The 24,128-nt window shown below is 39.6% G+C and overlaps 1 protein-coding gene across 4 annotated transcripts in view; it reads left to right on the top strand.

The window, feature by feature from the left end:
* Positions 1–14,315: 14,315 nt before the first annotated feature.
* cntn4 (contactin 4) overlaps positions 14,316–24,128 on the top strand; it is a 148,156-nt gene continuing 138,343 nt past the window's right edge. Inside the window, exon 1 of one of the 4 annotated variants that reach the window (XM_067503464.1) lies at positions 14,316–14,939. The gene's annotated coding sequence lies outside the window, so the exon portion shown is untranslated. The remainder of the gene's footprint in view (positions 14,940–24,128) is intronic. The other 3 variants (XM_067503463.1, XM_067503467.1, XM_067503466.1) reach the window with 3 other exon arrangements.

The following is a 24,128-nucleotide window of genomic DNA, read 5'->3' as shown; positions in this document are numbered from 1 at the left end:
TGGGCTTAACTCTGGTTTGTCAAATTTTAGGTTGTTTATTTAACTTAGCTATGTTATTTGGACCATCTAAACTAGGATGGATGCTGTCTCTCCTAATCAGCCTAAGCCAAAAAGTATTCAGGTTGTCTTTGTAGCCCAAATTGAGTGAATGAGAGACTTTGATTAAAATCAAGCAAGCTCACTCCAAGAAACAAAGTCCAGACAGCCATAAACAGGGGGAAAGGTCAGGGAACAAGCAGCGGTCTGAATGAGGCAGGCTGGTTATCAACACAAACACAGGAGTTCAAAAAGCGTTGGCAACCTACGAGAATCTAGCAAGAGATCCAAAGCTGGCAGGCAAAACATAGACAGGCTGGCAAGAGCATAGTCAGCAAGGAGCGGAGAAACTATGACGATTTTGGCCGACCAGAGGACAGTAGGGACACTGTACATACTGGAGAACTGATTAGTCCATGAGGAGCAGGTGAAGTGGCTGTGGGAGTCAGCGCTGAATGATGCAAGACAGGTGTCCAGGTGGACCAGGGAAGTAGAGGGAGTTGAGGACCCCTGGTGGCAGGATGGAAATCTGGCGTGAGGAAACTGGCTTGGAAAAGATAAAAACAAACAGGACTGGACTGTGACTAACTACTCTGCTTTAAATGTGCAAATAAGGACATATTTGTGTTTAAGCAAATGTTTACATTAAATACTTTCACAGACCAGTGCCAGACTCATTTACTGTATGGTAATGCAGCAGTATTAGGTAGTTGACAGGGGAAAGCTTCTGCTGAGAAAAAAAGCACAGTTCTGGTCACAAGAGGGCATGTCACCCTATAAAACAAGCAAGTTGCTAATGACTTTTTCAGGAACTAATTTTCTGCTTTGTGGCGCAGCCCATAAAATAAGGTTATTCTCCTCCATCAAGGGATGAATAGAGATTTAACTGTCTTTCCTGTTTGTTTGTCACAGAGCAACATTTACACGCTGCTTCTTATTCCACACATTGAAGACAGTCTCTGTTGACTTTGTCACTTGTTTCATATGTTTGTTTTACATTAATAGCAGGTATAAAAGCACTGATCCATTATGCATGTTGCATGTGTCCTAACGTTTCACCTCCCGGTTCTAGCATATCCTTTTTTTTTTTTTCCCAGGCAAAACATGATTGCAGCAGCAGAAATGTCAATGACAGTAGTGCTGAAATTAGCTTTAAAATGCTGAGCTCTGACGTACTGTAATTCTGCCACCTGCTTGCACTGTCGTAACTCTGATCCAAACCCCAGGGGTTAGATAGGTGATGACTTGGGTCTACCAGATGATTTTAATATATGTGGAAGTATTGGGGGGAGTGTTAAGCACGTACACTGGGCTTTCACAAATCATGCAATTGTGTGGGGACCACTGAATTAACACAATTTCCCCTGGCGATGCATCGTAAAAAAGACAAAGAGGCTCTGATGATGTTTAAATTCTGCTAAATACTACTTAGAAAAGCTGGCCATAAGGGCGTTTGCAGCTTTCACTCAGAGTATAAGCTTACTGATGAATTACTGAAGCACTGTGACTTAATTATGACTGCACAGGAAATACTGTCCATGCTTCGTAACGACCCCGATGGCCATCGATAAAAAGGCCTGATAAAGGCAGACTTCCTGAGCATGGATGGATAAATACAGCCTGAGTAATGAGACCCGGGCTGCCAGGGATGACAGCTCTGCTCTATATCATATGCTGCTCTGTGGTTCTGAGGTGGCATTTGGAGGGAGGGGGACAGGGCGGGGGAGGCACTGAAACCTCAGTGTGAGATCTCTTGTTCACAGCAGGCTTTCAGACACAATGGTTGTGTTCTCCAAGAGAAAATAACCTGAGATATCAGAGAGACAGTAATGAGAAATTCCATTTTCAGTCATCTGGTTCTTTCTGTGCGGCTCTCTGGTGGACTCTCAAGTGAAAAACAGTTGCATCAATTTTATACATAAAGACCACCAGGAGAAATCCTATGAGGCTGGTTCACAACTGACACAAACACCCGACAAATAACATCATCTAAGTTTTAAATTCGCTTCTTCCTTCACTTGCTTTTATACTATAATTTATACTATAATTAATTAATCCATTAGTTGATTTTTGTCTATCTGAAGCTAAAAGATACTCGATAGAATGTCCGATTACGCTGTGAGAGAAAAATCACATTTGTTGTTGAGATAAAACACCTGGCTTATTTCGAGGTTCAACGGTTTTACTGTCCTATAGAGAAAAAACAGATCTTATCGAGGTTAGCACAGCGGTCATTAGCAGGCCGAGGATCTAACAAGGAAACATACTTTTGATGACTCTTCTGCTTCATGGGATGGCACGTGCAAGAAAGGTGAATTAGAAGATGGTATGGAGAAAATATCAAGAGGCAGATTCAGTTCTGCGATGCTCTCAGTAAACAGTAGGAGGTGTGTTTTTGGCCCACTGGCTAACCAGAGCATCAGCGAGTTTCATTCAGTTATTAATGACTACTGCATGTGGTGAGATTTCCCCGGTTAATTCCACCACTGTAGTGGACTGTAGCAGAGCATCTGTCTTTTTCTGCTCTTTTGCAGATTGGCCAGGAATATCCACCATACATTTTAACTGATTAGCACTGGTCTATGTATAAATTGATTTTTTTAAAAAGATCCTCTTAAATCCCTCTCACTATAATTAAGGGTTGTATCAGAGATAAAGGGAAATTGGTGGATTAAAGGGTGAATTAGTTTGGCATCAGATACTGAAAGTGAAGACGTGCATTTAATGGAAAGAATCCTGGAGTGTTTAGTGTATTTTCAGACCCTTGAGGTTTGGAACTTTCATGAGGCTTTTTGTTACCTTGTGATGTCTGACTGAAGTACACGCATGCTCACATACAACACACCTTTAAGAAAAAACCCTTAATTAAGTTCTTACACACTATATATATGTTCATTTTATACAAGTTACAAAATGAGAAGTCCCAACCAGTATGATATAAAGGTTTACAGAGTAAAATGTTCAGCATAAAATCCTAAACTATTTTATTTTCCAAATTTAATACACATAATATATGTATTTTGTTAAGACTCCAAGTAACACAGAAGAGGATATTAGCATAGCTTAAGATCATTTAAAACTAATTCTCATCTTGCAAATCTCTTCAACCTATTTTATTCACACTAGAACATAAGCAATACATCAGATGTTGAAACTGACGTTTTACCATTTCATGGAAAATATAAGTTCATTATGAATTTGATGGCAGCAACACACCTCAAAAAAGTTGGAACAAGGGCAAGAAAAGGCTGGAAAAGTAATTCCTGCAAATCAAAAACAAATGGAGAAGTATTTAGGTTAATTGGCAACAGGTCAGTAATATGACTGGGTATAAAAGGGCCATTTCAGAGGCAGAGCCTCTCGAATGTAAAGATGGACAGAGGTTCACCCATCTGTGACAAACTGTGTCTAAAAATTGTGGAACAATTTCAGAAAAAGGCTCCTCAATGTAAAATTGTGAAGACTTTGAAGATCCCACCATCTACAGTAAATAATATCATCAAAAGCTTCAGGTGGAATCTCTGTGTCCAAGGGACAATGCCGAAGGTCAAAACTGGATGAGTGTGATACCCAGGCCCTCAGGCAGCACTGCATTAAAAACAGACATGATTCTCTACTTGACGTCACTGCATGGGCTCAGGAACACTTCCAGAAATCACTGTCTGTGAACACAGTTGGCTGTGCAATCCACAAATGTTAAGTTAAAGCTGTATCATGCAAAGAAGAAGCCACGTGTGAACACGATCCAGAATCGCTGCAGTGTTCTCTGGGCCAAAACTCATTTAAAATAGTCTAAGGCAAAATGGAAAACTGTTCTGTGGTCAGATGAATCAAAATTTGAAATTCTTTTTAAAAACCATGGACGCCGCGTCCTGTGGACTAAAGAGGAGAGGGACCATCCAGCTTGTTATCGGCAGACAGTTATAAGCCTGCATCTGTGGTTGTGCATTAGTGCCTATTGTGTGGGCAGCTTACAGATCTTGAAAGGCTCCATCAATGCTGAAAAGTACATAGAGGTCCAGAAAACATCTCTTTCAGGGAAGGCCTTGCATATTTAAGCAAGTTGTGGTTGTGGTAAACCACATACTGCATCCATCACAACAGCATGGCTTCCCAGGAGAAGAGTCTGGGTGTGGAACTGGCGTCCCTGCAGTCCAGACCTTTCACCAATAGTTAAAAGTTAAATGAAAAACGCTGTTGGCACTCAAGATGGTGATTGTAGTAAACAGTACTCATACTTCATACGTTAAAAATGTTAACAGGCAGACAGTCTTTTGGAACATATAAACTCTCAAAAGTCTTAATTGTGTTTTTGGCCTTTTTTTGCTTGTCTATCTGCATCTTTTTCTGTTTTATATTCTACATTTACACGGACTGTTCATTTGTCACAAGCAGTTTAATCCATACAATAATTTTGGGGCTTTACAGGGGTTTATGATCAGGACTTTATGCTAAGATCAGCTAATAAACTGTGGGTTGCAGCTTTAAATTTAGTCTATGCATATGAAAGTAGTATTAATCTTTTCATCTAACCCTTGGCAAAAAAATGATGAGATTTTAGGCTATTCCTTAGTTTATCACATGGTTAAATTGCTAGTGAAACAGGCTTGTGACTGGAAGGTCTGTGGTCCAATCCAACAGTCTGGCAGGATTAAATTTGTTGGGACATGTGAAGTCACAAAAAACAGCAATTTCCACTCCCTTATCAACACCATTGCAGTGCCCTTTAGCAAAGTGCTTAATCCCAGCTGCTCCAGTGCTGGTCACTGAGCTGGAAGTCAGACTGGTTGTACTTGGCAGGTTCCAGGTGTGGAACTGTGCGAATGTGACCTTCTTGCAAAAAAGCGGTAGTTCATTTTAGTTAAGTATTGCTAAAGCTGAGGCAAATCATCACACAACTGGGTTGAACACTTTCACTTTTTACAAGTTCACAAATTATAAATGCACAATCTCCACTGCTTGTGAAATCCTGAACTTTTAACAGGATGTGGTGTGACACTATCTGACATCCAAACACCCAGGGATTCATAAATAATTTTATTGTTGGTCTAGTAAATGAGGGAGGTGAAAGCATTATAAATACATTTTCCTTAGGGAATAAATTATGGCACATGGAGACAACTTCCCCGGAAAGTCCCACCTCCGAAATAACCATGGAGCTGAGAAATGGGGTTTCGGTGTTTTTATTACTTTGTATGTGTGTGTGTATGTGTGTGTCTCCTTGTCACATTTTAGGAGCTTTTTTTACTTTAATCCTGTTAAAAGTTGGATAGTACAACTAATTAGGATCATAATAGGTGCCTGCATTTTTGAGCTGGAGCTAAAAAAAAAAGTATCCTCATGGGGGATATGGTTATGGTCTGTGATATCTCTCGGATATTAATATGCAAATCCAGTGGTTTCCCAAACTGATGATATGCGTATGAATAAGAAATGAAAAAAAAAATGGTTTTGTGCACATTCAAAGTTGCATCATGGAACATGTTGATATCTTGTGGAAGTTGTAGTTCAGCAAACATTTCAGTAGTTGCTAAGTGGGGGAGGTTTGGACTGCCAAATTATGGTAAGAGCTTTAGTGTGAACTCCTGTTGAGGCAGGAAGGATGCAGCGTAAGAATGACCTGTCAAAGCTGCTGGGTATCATCCCTTAAAGCTTTTGACACATTTTTATGCTGAACTTCACTGGAACTTCCCTTCACCGACACTTAGATATCCTGCTGATACGCTGCACTTCTTTAGCTCTGACAGCCTGTGTGATTATGTAAATGTCTGTATTTTCAGCCTTTACACACACAGAGACGCACACACACTTTCGTCTATGTAGAATTTGCGAATACCTGCTGATTCACAGGTGTTAGTAGAATCCGTTTATCGATTAAGTTGGGGATGCAGGGAGGTTACGTACCAGTTTGACCTCCAGCCCCTGCATCATCTGTCAATTTCAGTGGTAAATATTGATCTTTTCAGGCAAAGAGGCTTAATTGAGGGGAGACCCCTTTTCCCTACTGAATGCTCAGAAAAAGACATGAATGATGGCAGTGTGTTTTTATCCATAAGGGAGAGAAACGCATGATTAGTCACTGGTGTTTATGAGAAAACTACACTTACCGCACATTATTCATGCACTGGCAGGCCTAGGTAATATTAGGTTATGCAGGATGACTATAGAGGTCACCGTGACTTTACTGTGCTTTGTAGACTCACTTTATCCCTAATTATCATTAAAAATGTCTGTCTTTATATAATTTACTACAGCATCCCCATATTTTCTGCATATTATTTGAATGAATGTCCATCTGAAAACCCATGTGCTATTACAGTAATGCAGTGGTTGCCTCTCCAAGCAAACTTGGCATATGTAAATAGTTCTCATCGGTTCTGTGGGTGGTCTCCAAGTTGTCTCAAACACCCAGGCATGAGTGAGTTACTTGGATGACTCCAGCTGGGAAGAAGTGCACAACCTGAATCCAAATTGATGCCAGCACAGAAGAGATTGTTCTTTAAAAAAGAAACAAGAAGAAGGAGTTATCTGCAGAGTAGTTGTTGTAAGACAACCCAAAGTTTTGGTTTTTTTTTTGTTTCCTGGGACCTTTTTAACAGATACACATCAGACCCGCCTCGTTTGATAAGAATTTGCCCCACATACCTCATATCTCTGAGGGTGTTTTTGTCGGATATGACCTAGAAAAAGAAGTGAATAACTGCTGCTTTTAGAGCAACAGCAGAGAGAGCTGGTGGTGGTGGGGGGGCATGATACCTGATTCTACTGCAAACACACCTGTTCATAGAACGGTTTTAATATTAGGTGACATTTTGTAGGTTCAAAAACTTTATTGTGCTTATGTAGTTTTAAGATAGCAGCACTTCATTTTGAGACTTTGCAAGGAAAATCACTCTGTTTTCTCTTGTTTCACAAATGTCGTGAAATTATTTAGGATACAAAAACACCTTGTAGTGCACAGTGTGTCTGTAAACACTGACATCATTCCATTTCTTATGTGGGGTCCTACAAACCCATGGTATGATAACAAGTGTAATAATTATTGTGAAATATAGATATTATTTTTTGTACCTTGCTTTATTAAAAGCCAATATGTAACAAGTAACATATTGCAAACACTTTTTTTTATTACAGAATTCATGTTTATGCATAACAAGATACAATACACACATATACACATACACATGTTGATGTGAAAAGAATAGTAAAGCTAAAAGCCTAAGGTCCCTTACAGAACTCTGTTTTTTTTTTTGCTGTCTTGAAATTCAATCTAATCTAGGTTATGGGAAAATATTACTTTTAGGTCTTATTTTGTTTTCTTTAATTTTTAAATTACAAGACTGTGTTCCCTAGCCAGGGATTGCTCAAGATCTGATGAAGACCACATAATTATGACAGTATTAATTTTTTATGTCGTAAAACCTCCAAGCTTCAAACAATTGTTAATTTACAGCGTGTTGAGACCGAGAATAGAAATGTGCTAAGAATTAAAGGTATAAAGACTTCAGTATTGATAACACTATTCACCACCACAGGTTCATGTGTTTATACTGAGGTATGTTTAGGTATTCATTCAGGTATGATAAAGGACATGGTAGAAGCACAGATCAATGGATTAATGACCAGGCTTATTGGACGGCTCACAGAGACCATAGTCTCCACCCCATTTGACACAAATGTGTTGTAAATTGCACAAATTAGCATCCACCAGTCTTATGATGACAGTAGTCAAAAGGATTTAAGAACCTTTTCATTTTGGCACTTGTGCATAAAAAAATCATTTTTTTTCTTTCATTGTTTTTCTATGAAAATCATAGAGCTCAGTAAGAAGATAAAAAAAAACTACAGATAATCCCAACAAGAGATTAAATGACCACAAATACAGTATAAACACATACACATACACACATATATATGTACATATATGTATATATATGTACATACTGTATATATAATACTGTATATATATAAATAAAAGAATAGGGAGTTATTGGAATACTACTATACAAGTAATCCTAGTGACCTATGGATTCCTCGAAACCCAACATCTAGACTAACACCTAAAAAACAATTAGTAGCTCAGTGTTCTAATATTTGCAAGTAATACCTGCTACCACAACTAGAAATTGACGAGGTACAACACAAATGCTAAATGCAAGAATGAGCATGGATGATAGGTCAGGGGGGGAGATATCATCATCATCCCCACAGTCGGAGATTGGGTTCCAAGCCCCAATAACAACAGATGAGCTTAATGCAAGTGCAGCAAGAATAAGTGAGGTGCCTTCTGAAAGTATACTAGAGGATGTAAACAATCCCAAATACGACCATTACTGAGACCAACAAGTTGATACACACTACGGCAAGAGTGATCCTTAAGATGCTCGGCTATAAGATAAACATAACACATGAGGTGCATTATCCTACATGGATGGATTATACACTGTATGGGCCAGTCACTTTGATCATAGATGCAGTCAGGACTCCTGTATCCCTGTATGCTGTCTTGTTTTTTTCTTCTATCTTTCCCCACCTGAGGTGGTCGCAAATGAGGCAGATGATTAGAATTCAAAAAGGGAGGAAGATGAGGACGGAGATGTGGTGGAGTCAGGTGGTTGTTGTTGTGGGACTGGTTGTCGTTACACTCGTTGTTCACGGTGTGCTCGCGGTGATGGTTGTGGCTGCACTGACGGGTAGGAATTCAAGCCACCGTCCGGTTTTAGTGCCGTGATCTGTGGACAGAGAGAAGACACACTGGGAGTATGTGGTGGTGTTGTGTGTTTCTTTATAATGTGTCTTGTGTCTTTATAATCTTGACTTTATTCTGTAAAGTGCCCTAAGATGACTTTGTTGTGAATTTACACATCTGTATGTCTTTGTAGCCTTCAGTTTCTTTTCTGTAACAATTTAACAAATTTTTCTCAAATTTTAAAATTTTAAAATTTTAAAATTTTTAATTATTAAAGCAACCACCTTGAGGAAAGCCAAAATCATCAATCAAAATTTTCAAACATTTAAGAGTTTTGTCACCATACGGCACTTCCTGCCACACTTCCAGTAAGGAAATGTCAAAACTTTTAATTCTACTTTTGGACCTGTCGCGTCCACAGCGGCTCTTCTCTGTGAACTGCTGTGCCCTGTAATCACCTCTGACCGGGTTTTGAGAATGACAAACTTAGAAGCCAAAGAGAGACAAATAATTCACTTTCCCCTAATAAATGTCATAATACTTGGTTTTCATAATCTCAACAATCGGACCCTGAGGGGTCCGAGCCCCCTTACTTCCCTGATTTCCAATAGCAGTCTGTGCACAGGCTTCAACCCAGACGTCTCTACGAGGGTGAGAGTATCTTTTTAAAGCTCCCAATACACTAGCTTTATTTGTTTGCCCCTTCATCCAACTTGGCTGTTGACCTTTTTCGATTATTCAGATTACTTCAATGAAGAATGGCAACTTGAGGTCAACAAAATTAATTTATGAACTTTTTTAAGACTCACCCGGTATCCATGTTGACCAGTGTTAATTTTTAGTTCGTGAATCTGGCGGCAATGACCGTAGGATCCGCTGTGTTCAGTTCTCCATCTCTAAGTTGATTCTTTCAGCGGAGGTTGAGACTTGATTTTGTTTTCTTTTGCAGGGTGCATGCAAACCACTATTCACTCTGGCTCCTCTGGTGACCTATCACAGATGCTGCCGACAACGCCAAATTTTCATGGCAAAAATGACAATATCTGGTCTTAGACACCTCAAGTGTAATCAGTATAGAAGCTTCAACATCTCAGATGTCTTTTAGGGTTTAAATATCTTGTAAGAGAGAAGTACATCGACAGAGTTTCAAGTCTCCATCCTATGTAGTTCTAAACTTCATGCATCACACATTAGTTTTTTAACCTTCTGTTGCTAGGCAGAACATTCTCCACCCTCAGGCTACTGCTCCCAGCCCTTTTCTTCTTTTATGGAAACCTTTTCCCTTTTCCGCACTTTGATAAGCACCTATGAGCATGGAGTGACTCTGGGTCACTACAGTGGTCTGCTGTTAGTCAATAACTGACCTTGAAGCAGTTCTGCAATGACAAAAAATGCAAATGAGGCAAAGTTTGAACAACATTGTAAACATCCTTCAAAAGTACAGTAGTAAGTAAGTAAAATGCTAAGGGTAAAATGTAATCATTTAATCATACTTGATTTTCAATCACAGGATCCCACAGGCAAATGGTAACCACGAAGAGGCCAGAAGTCAAGCAGCTACTACCAAGTACCTACAAAGAGTAAGGCAAGTCCTGAGAAGTCAGCTGAATGGGAAGAACATGGAATTAACACCTATGTCCTCCCAGTTATCAGGTACCCCGCTGGCATATTAAGCTGGCCAAAAGAGAAAATAGAGTTCAATGGCATCAAGACAAGGTAGCAACTTATAATGCATGGAGGGTTTCAACCAAATCTATCATTCTGAAGGAAGGAGGCTGAGGATTAGTGAGTGTCAGAGCCACTGTCCAGGATGAAACAACCAAGGTCCATGAATACATCAGTAACATGGCCCCATGAGATGATGTGCTTATTGGATACCTCAGGCAGCAAGAAACAGAGGAGCAAGTAAAAGAAGAACAGGAATCCTAATGGAAGGACAAACTCCTGCACCGTATGTACTGCTGTCAGGTAGAGGAAGTTGCTGATATTAAAAAATCCTACCAGTCGCTGGACAAGGCCGGACGGAAACACAGCACAGAGGCACTAATCTGGTGTTCAGCACAGGAGAAGGTTCAGATAAGCACAAGCTCATTAGAGGCTGGGATCTACCATACCAGACAGGACTCCAGGTGCAGGCTGGACAAAGATCCCCCTTAGACAATCCAGCACATAACAGTGGGGATGCAAGATGCTAGCAGCCAGGGCATACATGGAACACCATATCCAAGTGCTCCCAAAATGATAATGGATGGATAATGGCCAACCAACCAATAGCAACATCAGGCAGAAGGAACACAAGAAGCTTGAAAAATACCAAGGGCTGAAAGAGGTGTTGAAAAGTTGTGGAAGGTGAAGGTGCAAGATGTACCTGTGGTAATAGAAACACTAGGGGTTGTGACCCCCAAACTGGGAGAGTGGCTTCAGCAGACTCCAGGAACAAGTTCTGAGATCTCTGTCCAGACGTGGTACTGTGCAGGGCCCTCACGGTCCCAGGCCTCTGGTAAAGAGGGTATGGAGAGTCTTTAAAATTTCTGTGCCGTGCCATGTTCAAACTTCCTAAAATCAGTTTAAAAATCCAGTTGCCAAAGTTTGGATTTGGGTAGTTGGTCGTGCTGTGTAAGGTCCTGTCAACAACATTGACAAAGCATATAAATGTCCACAGTGTTGTACAGAATCGCGTCTCTTAAAATACAGCTTGTTTTAAAAGTAGATAGAGATAATGTATGTGAATAATACATTTAGTACAATAAATAGTGTAATTAAAATACCAGTTACAATATGTGCTGAGAACACTCATCTTCAATAATTAAAATTAATGTTTTGATGAAAAGTATTTACCTTTATTAAAAAGATGATTCACCAACATTTTCATTTCTAACCATAATTGAAATAGTGAACAGTCAATATTTGTGATAAAAATAGCAACCAGGGCAGATGTCTAGTTTACTGTGAACATGATGCATAGCCAGAGAAAAAGTCACGTGACAAATTTGTTTGATTCATGAATCATGTTGGATTTTAATAGGGCAGGTAGTAGAGCTGACAGTAGGAGAGACAGGTGCCTCAGGTAGTTGTCGAGAGTGTAAGGTCATTACTTTGTGTGAAGAGAAGCCTGAATTGTGTTAGAGGCACCTTCATTATGTATCATTTTATTATCTGCAGAGAACTCAGCAAACAAGCTGTCAATCAAACTGAGAACTCAGCAGGCAGTTTACACCCAGTAGCTAATTTGTTCAGTTTTATTTTGTTGTGCAAAGATATACGTATATACTGTATAAAAACTGAGTGGTGTTACTTTGTTTGAGTTATTTATGCTTATAGTGACTATTATTACAGACAACTAAAATGTCAAAATGTATAAAGACATCAATCTGTGATACAGTCCACATTTAAGACCACAATTGACACAAACAAAGCTTTCTTGGAGAGATGATTGTCTGGTCTAGTGTGCAGGACTTTCTTCTTTCTTCAATCTATGTTTTAAAAATATTTTTTTCCCCTCTGTCGATTCAAGTGTGTTGCAAGTGAAATTTGTATGATTATGTTGATGCATTGGACTTGTGAAACTGTGCTTCTCCCAGCTTTATACTATTTTTTTTTTAATATTTAAAGAGCATCCAGAAAGTTTTCCTAAGACTTAACTTTTTCCACATTTTGTTATGTTACAGCCTTCTTCAAAAATTAATCAAACTAATTTTGTCCCCACAATTCTACAAACATTGCCCCATAATGACAAAATGAAAGAAGTTTGTTTAAAATCTTGGCAAATTTAATAAAAAATAAAAACAAAAAATGATCGTCCTTGAGCTGTTACTACAACTTGATTGGAGTCCACCTGTGGGAAATACAGTTGATTGTACATGATTTGGAAAATCATACACCTGTCTATATAAGGTCCTACAGTTAACAGTGCATGTAAGAGAACAACCGAAGCCATGAAGTCCAAGCAATTGACTGTAGACCTCAGAGACAGGATTGTATTGAGATACAGATCTGGGGAAGGGGACAGAAAAAAGTTCTGCATCATTGAAGGTCCTAATGAGCACAGTGGCCTCCATCATCTGTAAATGGAAGAAGTCTGTACTAATGAACACAGTGGCCTCCATCATCTGTAAATGGAAGCAGTGGAGAGAGGAGAACCTTCCAGAAGAACAACCATCTCTGCAGCACTCCACCAATCAGGCCTGTACGGTAGAGTGGCTAGATGGAAACCACTCTTCAGTAAAAGGCACATGACAGCCCACCTGAAGGACTCTCAGCCATGAGAAACAAAATTCTCTGGTCTGATGATAGAAAGATTTAACCCTGTGGCCTTAATGCCAAGTTTCATGTCTGGAGGAAACCAGGCACTACTCACCACCTGGCCAATAACATCCCTACTGTAAAGCATGGTGGTGGCAGCATCATGCTGTGGGGATGATTTTCAGCACTAATCAGGATCGAGGGTTGCAGCAATGTACAGAGGCATCCTGTACAGAGATCAAAAACTGTTACAGAGCCCTCTGGACATCCGACCGGGATGACAACAACCAGGACAATGACCTTAAGCGTGCAGCCAAGATAACAAAGAAGTGACGACCAGACAAATCTCTGAATGTCCTTGAGTGGCCCTGCCAGAGCCCAGACTTGAACCTGATTGAACATCTCTGGAGAGATCTGAAAATGGCTGTGCACCGACGCTTCCCATCCAACCTGATGGAGCTTGAGAGGTACTGCAAAGAAGAATAGGAGGAACTGCTCAAAAGTAGGTGAGTTAGCTTGTAGCATCATTCTTGAAAATACTTTAGGCTGTAATTGGTGTTAAATGTGCTTCAACAAACTATTAATCAAAGGTGGTGAATATAATATGTACATGTGATTTTCTCCTTTTTAATTTCTAAATCTAAATGTCATTATGGGCTATTGTTTGTAGACTTTCGAGAAAAATAATGAATTTAATCCATTTTGAAATAAGGCTGTAACATAACATGTGGAAAACGTTAAGCGCTACTAATACTTTCTGAATGCACTGTAACTTGGTTCTTTCGGTTCTAATTTGGGTAGTACACATTAAATGTCATTAAACATCACTCTTACTTTCACATGACAACGCTTGGAAGAACCTTCAGTTCAGATAATGTCATATCGTTACTCGTACTATAGAGTTTGTAATCACCCTTAACCTGCTTGTCTAGAGCTCCTGCAGATTACTCCTATATAAACTCCTAATGATGATAAACTTATCCGGTTACGTCATCTGGAGCTTTTTATCTAGAAGCAGAGAAATATTTTCATATAGGGACGTCAGAGGAAGCTTTAAAAGCATTAATGTACATGTACATCCTAAACTAAAACCATAGCAAGTTTTAAAAATGGGCGAAGTTGCCCTTTTAACACTTGCAGCAGTGCTGCTTGAGAAGTGTAAATAGAGATTGATTTAATGGGTGGGGTCTCCAGTAGGCCAAACAGTATATTAGAGTACAATATAAAAATAAATAAAACCTAAGACGGGACATCAAATAAGTGTTTTTGACAGCTGTTGAAAGTCCATCACCATCCCAGACCACTTGGACATCCCAGCAACGGCAGCAGCAGCATGAGCAGGAGGAGGAGGATGGAGTCTGTTCCGCTTGGATGGCAGGAACAGTGAGGAGGCTGGTCGGGTGTGGGGTAGGGGCGGGCGGGGAGGAGAGACGGACAAGACAGCGCTCTGCCTTTCTCCTCTTCCCTCTGTCTCTCTTCTGTCTCGGGCGCGTGTGCGTGCGTCCCGCTCCGCTCCAGCACGGTTCGAGGGGAGAGGAGAGAGCGTCTTGACGCATCGGAGTGAACAAGGGAGTGAGGGAGTGAGTGAGTGAGAGCACAGCGAGGCTTCACTTTCCAATATGCAACCTGCGAGACGCCACGCCGTCAGCCACTCGTGCTACTGACACTGAGAAAGAGGCAGAGAGCCAGAAAGAGAGAGGAAGGGATGGAGATACAGTAGTGGTGGTGGTGCCGCCGCACACAACAGCGGAGAACCCGCTCGTGAGTGAATGTGAGCTGCACATCAGAAAGAGCAGCATCTTTGCGCACAAGTCAGACGGATATATTTTTTTTTTAAATTATTATTTTGGCCCCTGGAGCGTCGGCGCGACTCGACAGTGATGTCTGTGTGTAGATGTCTGTTTAATGAGACAATACGGATTAATCGGAGGCTGTGAATTCCTCGGTTTTATTACTGCTACTGAGAGAACAGGTAAGATTCTCCTTCTTTATCCAAACGGTGCCATGGCTGGAACTTCAGCACATCTCAAGTTAAATCTCCCATCAGCTCAGCAGCAGCAGCAGCAGCAGCAGCAGTGGCAGCTCAGCAACAATTCACATCCTAACTTTTCAGAGATTACGTTAAAACCTGTGTGTGTGTTTGTGTGTGTGTGTGTCTGTGTGTTTAGGGGGATGGGGGGTTGGGGGGGTAGCCTTCTCTGAATTTCACCCTCTTCTGATCTCATTTCCCTGTGTCTACTTTGTTGTGGGACTATCATGGTGGAAGCAAAAGTAATCTCCGAGTGTGTGTGTGCGTGTCTCCGATCAGTGCAGATGTTCAGTAATCTCCCGGCAGTGACCCTCCCTTGAATAATCCCTGTGGATTTAGATGATTATGCCACCGCCGCTCCTCCTGCTGCTGGTGTTGGTGATGATGATGATGATGACACGAAACACAATCCGTCTAGTTCTGGACATTCCGGATTAAGGCAGAAAAAAAAAAACTTGATCTCCACCACTGCAAACATACAGGTTTCAGATTAAGATTTAGGATTAAAAGTAGCCTCAAAGTGATTTCACTCTTTAGTTATGCTGGTAGATGGTGACCTTATAACGCACATGAGTGGAGATCACAATGAAGCCGCTCTGATGGTGTTACTCTGTCAGTGTCTAAACGTTCCCAATTGCAGGGGCGTGCATGGAATCTGGGGGCCGACAAATGTCATAAATTAACATGTTTAATAGATACAAGCATCTGTGCAGCTTCAGCACATCTGATGTGCCAGCTTCTGTTTAAGTTGCTCACCTGAAGCCATCTCATTTAGAATTGTCCAGCTCCGAAAACACAAAGGACATAGAGAATGTGTCTGTGTGATCATAACAGGGGCAAGAGCTCAACAGTGTGCTACACAACTTCCTAATACTCAACGTTCACCGTTCATTCAGCTTTAAATCAGTACCTGACTGAAAACAGCTCCTTCTCTGTGTGTGATCTGTTGCACAGTCTAATCTCCTGACTTTAGCTAAACTTAATCAAAAGGTTAGGGTCAAAAAAAGGAAAAGACCTCACCTTTAAAATGTTTAAGAACATTGTTCTGTGGCTCACATTCATCAATGTGAGTGGATAATATCGCCTAAACCAAAAGAGCAGGGAGGCTCCTGAGGTCGAAGCATAAATATGTAAGAGTTTGAAAACTTGCCTGATTTAAAGTCTGGGGAGTGAAGAGAAGGCTGTGAAGCTAATTTAACTACCAAATGACCAGAAGCTTCTGGACCAAAATGAACAATCAAGCTATAGAGAAAAAAACAAAGTGATAATTAACTGGCTCCTGCTCACGCTACTCAAATGGTAATAATTCTTTGTTGTCTGACCAGTGTTCAACAATATCCGGTGTCTGTGTGTGTGGCCAGATGCAGCCTCACATAGGAAAACAGCCATTTTATTGGTTTCCTGCACAGAGTGACGGAACACAAGAGTGGCATTAAAAATACCCTGAGACAGGATAAAATTTTAATCGAAGAAACGTGTCGTCGAAAGTCATTTTTATTTCATGTCTCTCCAGGAAAGGGAGCTCATGGAACAGATAGGAAAGGAGGGCGTGTGTTTCTTTTGTGCCAAGTGTTTGAGTGTGTGCAACATATGATGGAGAACAGTCAATGTGTGGCTCTTTCCTACTTGTCCCAGACAGCGAGAAGTGCTTGTTTTACTTTTACTCCTTAAATTGACTTGTTTTGTCACAGGATATCCCATCAGCGACGACGTTACAGCCACACGGGCACTTTACATTTGTCAATATAGTCTCACCATCTGACTGGAGTTGTTCAAACTGCACAGAGGCAGGCTGGGAGTGGGGAGAGCGAGCTTTGTACCTGTTCCACATCTGATCTATTGATGTGGTTTTTTTTTTATTAATTCATTCATCTGCTGTTGAAGCAACGTGTGACTCTCTAAGCTCCGTGCAGCTGTAGCACATCCTTTTCCGCTTGTGACCCTTTATTTTGTAACGATGCCTCTTTGTGATGTCTTGCCATCGACTGCATGTTCTTAGATTGTGAACAGCTCACTTTCTTTCTTGGCACAGTCTGTGAATTATAGCAATGTTAGAGGTCGTAATGGGTAAAAATGCACATCAGAGAATGAATGATTGGTCTTTTTGTTACCAGTCAGTAATGTAATATTAATAGAGAGAAATAGTTTGAGTAATTTTTAAACAAACAAGCCAAGTAATCTCGGGTTTCAGTTTTTGAAATGTCAACATTTACAGCTTTATATATTCTATGTAATAGAAAGGCTAAATACGTTTGGGTTTTGACCTTATTGTCAGACCAAACAACTTTAGTCTGTTTTCACAAGTTTCTGCCATTTTACAGACATAACATAAGAGACGCTAAATATCATCTATAAAACCGGGAAAAATAATCTCAATATTTCCTGTGCCCAAGCGGTTGGTTTTCATGTTGTTTTCATTCGGTTTTCAGCCCATAATGATAGTTCAGCAGACGACCTACTAGCTCCCAGTAGGTTCAGTTAGTTGTTATTTTCTAGTGTTGTGCACCCGACTGTTGTCTTGGCTACAAAATTATCCTTACGTTTGGGCACATATATCTAACAGGCCGTTAAAGTGATGTTTGCTGAGCACAATCCACGCTTGTGGCTTCGGGAGTGACAAGGGAAAGAAAACAATACTACTTTCACACAATAACAGACAATGTAGTGTCAGTGACATACTGTCTATATTGTTGGTGGTGTGCTGTACGTATCTGTGCCACCTCCTTGCTGATCAGGTTAAAACCAATTATTAAAGGAGTACAGTGTAACAAGCATCAAGTAAAAACAAATGCCTGGTGTCAGTTGTTCAGCCCCGCTGCATTTCTGCTTCTCTCTGCTGGATTTTGAAAGTAAACAGCGCTGTGCACCATAATGGATGAGGAAGCTGCAGGCCCCTGATAGTACAGTGGTGTGGTTTTTTATGTATGACATGCATTACTTGTTTGAATCTGGGATGCTGAATAGACCTGTTTGACAAGATGAGCAGCGAGTGGTGAAATCCTGCCTGTCAAACATGACTCTAGATTTATATTTTACTTTATTTTTTTTGTTATTCCAAACTCTGGACGGTATGATAGTTTGGTTTGGGCTGTATTTTATGAGGTCAGAGTGCCAATGAGCATCTCCAGAAAAGATGGAGTTAGTTATTACCCCACCAAAGTGACTGTGGCTTATAGAGTTAGCATGGAACGAAAGAAAAATAAGGCAGAAAATTCACTTGATACTGTTTTTTTCTGGAACTACATCTGCTAAAAAACGAAATTACTGCACAAAAAAACACCGCAGTTTCTCTAAATGAGTTGCCTCCAGTTTGATGTTTCCCTGCACAGCACAGACGAGATATCATTGAAACAAATCTTTCATCTGCATGGGTCTGCATAGCAAATCTTCCACCAGCTACTTCACTTCTGAGAGGAGGAAGAATTGTTGCCTATTTCAGTCAAAGCAAGGTCATGAATAAATGTAATTTACACAAAAATATGTCCCTTCTTCACCATCAAAAGCATTTGTGTGCACACTGCTGTGAATTGGGAGCCCACAACTGTCAGGAATAAGTACACTTGACTATAATAACGCAGAGCTCCTCAGTGTTGTCTACCTAGTCCCATCTCTCAGTTCATTTTTAATATTTAGACTGAAGAAAAAAGATCCAAGAAAGCTCAGCGAGGCAGCTCCATTTCCTGCTCTATTTATCTAGTCTCATTGGTTCTTTAAATGCCCTATTTGTAATCCAATCATATTAGAATAATTTCTCCACTTTAGCAATGCTTTATGATGCTGTGTCACTTCTGGGCCTATGGTTTCAAGGCACGGCGGCCCTTTGGGGTAAGTCTTTACAGAGCGTCTGAGCCAGCAACGTTGCCTAATTCAAACATTGTTGCGTGCTGCCTCTCCTAGGGAATGGCTTTAATTGAGTGCTTAATAAACGCAGCGCCACACAGAAACTTCAGGGTGAGATCTGAGCGCTGGGACTGCTGCATTATTAAATGTACTTGCAGTATGTAAGATCTGCAAACATCTTCTTTTTGAGCAATCTAAGGGTGTAGTCAGGTTCACGAGTCTTGCCGAATGCAGATTTGTTTTCAAAGAAGAGTACGTGTTCAGAGTTGCATTGTGCTCCGCTGGGTGTGGCTGCAGTTGAGAGCCATCTTTCCTCCCTCATTTAGTAGAATATGAGCACTCGATAAAGCTGCGCTCCCCACTGGGCATTGTTATTTTCTTTGTCTGAATCAAGTTTAAAGGATTGAACAGAGCAGGTGAGATGACTCAAAAGAATGTTGCAAATACACCCAAAATAATCATGTTGCTTTCTGTTGATACACTTCAATAAAATACTAGCTGCTTCCCATTTTCTACCGGATTCTGTCAAGCTTTTTTTTAGGGTTGAATCATTGCAACCACAGCAATATATCTATATTTGAACATTTTTAAAACTTATTTGCATTCTCACATGTTCCCTTGAAAACCTTTCAAGAAAAGCAACAAAGGCTCCTCTGAGGTTATTTTATATTCCGTATTTTCCTGTAAAGAACTGTTTGTTTATGTGCCATATTATGCTATGGTCCAAAATTACACTTATTAACATACCAGCTATCATTTATAAAAGTTCATTCTTCTGAACCTACAAAGTCTTTTTTGTTAGAAACTCAGAGATGCATACAGTATTGAATTTAAATAATTATACGGCACAGCTCATATGAAAAGAATCAAGTTATTTAAAATGAAAAAAACAAATTAGGATGAGGGATAGATGTTAAAAGGCAACATTGTAAGGTCAAATTATTCATGGTTGTTGTGCAAGTGTTACTTATTCCAGGTCACTCTAATAATTTGAATTCAGAAAAATTTGAAATTATAAAAATATGGAATTGTTTATTTTGAATTACATTTTTTTATTACATACTACACCATTCAGCCACACAATTTAATTCATCTGGGGGTTATAAGTGTTTCCTATGCAGGACGAAGGTCAGCATACAACATTTTTGATTTTGGTCATGAAGGACAGCTGTCAGACAGCACAGTGCATCGCAGCTTGTTACTTACGGGCTGGATAGCTACAGACCTGTCAGACTGCAAATTCTGACACTTTTCCAGCTGTGGAAGATCAGCTTATATCATAACTCTTGGTACAGACAGTAGCAGTAAATAATTTGCAGGACAAAACACCATGCAGCTACTGTAGGTGGAAGAATTACTTTTGAATTTCTTGTTCTATTAAGACATTGTAAAACACCAGATATGAATTGGGTTAAAACAACTAATCACTTCTTGTTAACTTAAAAATGTAGAGGCTGGGCGGGGCCACGCCTGGTGGGGCGGGATTTGAGCCTACGACTTTCTGCATCCCAGCCTAATGCTGTAGCACTCAGCCACGAAAAACAAAAAAGCATAGAAATCTGAAAAAACTAAGTAAAAGCTTCTGTGAAGACCCCCCCCATGTGACTAAACATTCAAATCAACCCACCACTTGCGACAAAAACATCAAAATCACAGGCAAGTAGCTGCCGTCCCACAGGACGAATGTTTCTGTTAACCAATCAGCCACAACATTAAAGCCGAGTGAGCAGTCTGACTGCAGTCACACAACCTCATACTCAGCAAGCTGTGATGCTCTGTGACACCTGATGATCATGACCAGCATTAAAACATTCAGCAGGCTGCTCAGAGTTCCCATGCTGGTTTGTGGGTTTATTTGTTGTTAGTATTTTATGACGTCATCCAGCTGAACAATATCAATCAACTGTAGACTGAGACAAAAGACATGTTCTGCTTCTGTTTATATTTACTATGTCATATTGGATATTTAAAATATTATATTGACATTAAAAAAATGTACACAAAATTGACAATCATAGTTATCTCACTAAATGTCACTAAACGCTATCACAGGCCATGTCCTGACTGAGATATTATAGTAATATTATGTGAATATTACAGCTGAAATGATTAGTCAATTGATGCCAATTCTCTTGTTAATAAAACAGTTTTACTCAGGGTTTTCTACTTCACTGCAGGGATTTGCTTGTTTTCCCTTTGACCTATTTGAGTTCTACACTCTTCCCATAAGTCCTTGTAGTGGAAGTAGCTTTAGTATGTTCAGAAAATTCAAGAAGCACATTGATACAGACAAAGATCAGATACTGCCGACAAGATGGTCGACTTTGCACCACAGCTAGAAGCTGACAGCTTTCTCTGGAAGTTTTTTTCTGGAATGTTTCATCCATTATCATCCTGAGCAGTGCCTTCCCCCAGCAATCCTAACTGCCTGACCCTGTTGACTACCCTGACCCTCCTTTAAGGTCAATCTTCTGCTGCGATTAACAACTTCTGGCTAATATCAACTAGTTCCTTCCGTCATCTTTGAATCAGTTCTTCCTAGAAAATTCCCCCAAACAGCATGTTTATATGGAAGTGGTGGAACCCTCTAGGTAAACAACCTATATGGTCTATGTGTTGGAGGACTTGTTGGTACCAATGGTTGGAGAAAGCAAAACATGGGCTCATGGGCATTTTTTATTAAAAGGTATTTGACTGAATAAATAATACATTTTTGGTCTGGTTACTACCACCCAACGCACTACACATGGAAAGCCGTGCAGTAGCCATATAACAATTTATAAATTCTCTGTCTCTTGCTAAATAGATAAATAGAACCCTTGGAATACTTGCTGTACTGTAGTATTTTTCAGATTTTCTTTAACAACTACAGTCTAAAGGGTCTTGTTCAAAGGCACCTTCATAGTTTAATCAGCCTCTGGAGTATGTATTGTTTTTATGTATATTTTGACATTTATGCCAGTATAATGACTTGAATAAAACTGTGTAATATAATGAGCTTCCTTCATCCACACTCACAAAGAGTGTTGTCTATTACATTGCTGGCTGGAATATAGATTTTGAATATAAATTTGGTAAGATGCTGATTAGTTATTGGACACATGTAGCAGCTGCTCTGTTGTTGTTCTAATTGTTAAATCAGAAAATTGTGATGTGGCATCACTCGTCATTTTCATTACTTGCATTTTGTAACTGACTGAAGTCCCTCTAAGACATGTTTTGCAGAAAACCTCTCTAATGAGCACTTTTTTATATCTATGAAGAACATCCTGTTGATGTGAAGTAGTCAAATACATCAAGTTTGGAGAGAACTGCCGATGATGCAAAGTGCAGGTATTCCAAATCTCATCTCAAACAATCTTACATGAAACAATTCTGCCTTCCAGAAAGCCTTGCTTAGCAGACCATTTCAGATGTCTGTGCTTTAGATAAATGAGATTCTGCAGTCAGTGTATCTGCTGCAATTAGCACGATCATCTATTTAAACAAAGGACCATAAGAAAAGGAGAAAAAATAGTGCCTATTTTGCATTTGCTGTGGAATCTGTTTTGAATAAGATGAGAACCACAGATCCAGTCATACTGTAGGGTCCATACTGTGTTTAAAGAATGGGCTAATAAATGATGATGTATTATTGTGGATTACCCACCTGGCAGTACATAAAGAGGTTAAAGTGAGCTCCAGCTTTACCAGCTGCTACATTAGTGATGTTTTCACATTACTGCTTTACCAAATAACCCAACTACATACTTTGCAGGAGTTTTACTTGTAATTGAGTAGTTCTATAAAGCTTTTATGATACTGTTTCATAGGTAAAAGATTGGAGTACTTCTAACTAATTGCTAACTAGTGTCAATTTCTTTTCCTCTCACTTGACACCCCCAAGTCTCTATAGTGAAAGAGGTCATTTGATCCTATTTTAAAATTAAGGTTCTATTGATTACTCTTATTTTTTTAGCTTTGAAAGCTTCTTTGCAGTTTACAGCATAAACATGAGTTCAGACTAAATATTTTATGCTTTTACAAAGTGTGAATGGTTTCTTATTGATGCTAACTAATGGGTCAGTTAGTAAATAGAAAACAAATTAATTAAATTAATATTTTTTACACATCTGTCTTAACTTTTTCAAGAACATATAAATGTCTTGTCCACAGTGGTAAAGTTTTTTTAATTTTTCTATTAAAATACATTCCCTCCCATTCCCGAGTTTGAATTTAGCTTTTGTTTATATCTTTTGTATTCTCATCACTGGACTGACACTTGAGATGTGGCAGAGTGATAGAGTCTGGAAAAGCTACTCTGCAATTCTGAACTGTCCGAATGTGCCACCCACACTCGCCGTGATGTGGATACACAGCAGCGATCAGAATCACAGGGCTGTCAGAGTTTACCTTTACCCCACTCCTGTAGCTGTACACTGCTGAAGAAATATGGAAATGATTTCACAACAAAGGTGTTGATGTTCTTGTATGATTACCCTCCTGCAACTAGACCTGTTATAGAACACATCTACAGCCGCTGCTGGAAATAATACACAATTTAATTTGTTTTATTTTGGTTTCTTTTTTTTTTTTTCTTAATGGCAGAGCAAGAAGAACATCCACAGATATTTGAAAAACTGTACCTGACTAGTAATGCATTTATTTATAAATCACAGACAAAAAAAATGAAAAGAAGAAAGAACAACAGAAATCAACTAGGCAATGATAGACAGTAAAAATGATTTTTTTCTTTGTTTGTTTTCATGTAGGCTGGTCCCTAAATACCACATTTCTAAACATCTCTAAAACTAATTATTAATTAAAAACATTTTGGATACCAGCCTGAACACATATGAAATTATGTAGATGTAGTGTTTGTTATTTGGATTGTTTTACTTTCTAAGTATATAATATAACTATCAAAAGGAGATGAGAGCCACAGAACAGAGCTGCATGTTGCTAATGTTGTCAGGTATCAGGTTGTGTCAATCACTATATAAGTCACAGTCTCAGCAGCTATGCAGTGGATGTTGAGATGATTATCCTGAGTCAAGTCAATCATTTGGTGAATAAGAGTTGAAATATTAAAAAAAGCTCATTTACAATTAATAGGATGCTAGTGAGCAGCTATTGTAAAAGCTAGACATGCAAACCACTGTATTTCCTCTAAATTGCTACACTTTACTTGGTTCATGACCTGCTTCCTGTATCTTAGCAAACCCAGTCCCTGTCCCTGCAATTTCTGCTTTTTAAATGATTCAGGACATTTTCAACCCTGCCTTCGTTAGTTTGGTGGAATCGAACTATGGT

This window comes from Channa argus, chromosome 5, assembly GCF_033026475.1.
Source record: "Channa argus isolate prfri chromosome 5, Channa argus male v1.0, whole genome shotgun sequence".
Lineage (NCBI taxonomy): Eukaryota > Metazoa > Chordata > Actinopteri > Anabantiformes > Channidae > Channa > Channa argus.
The sequence above is the reverse complement of the archived record's forward strand: the minus strand, read 5'-3'. Positions and strand labels throughout refer to the sequence as shown.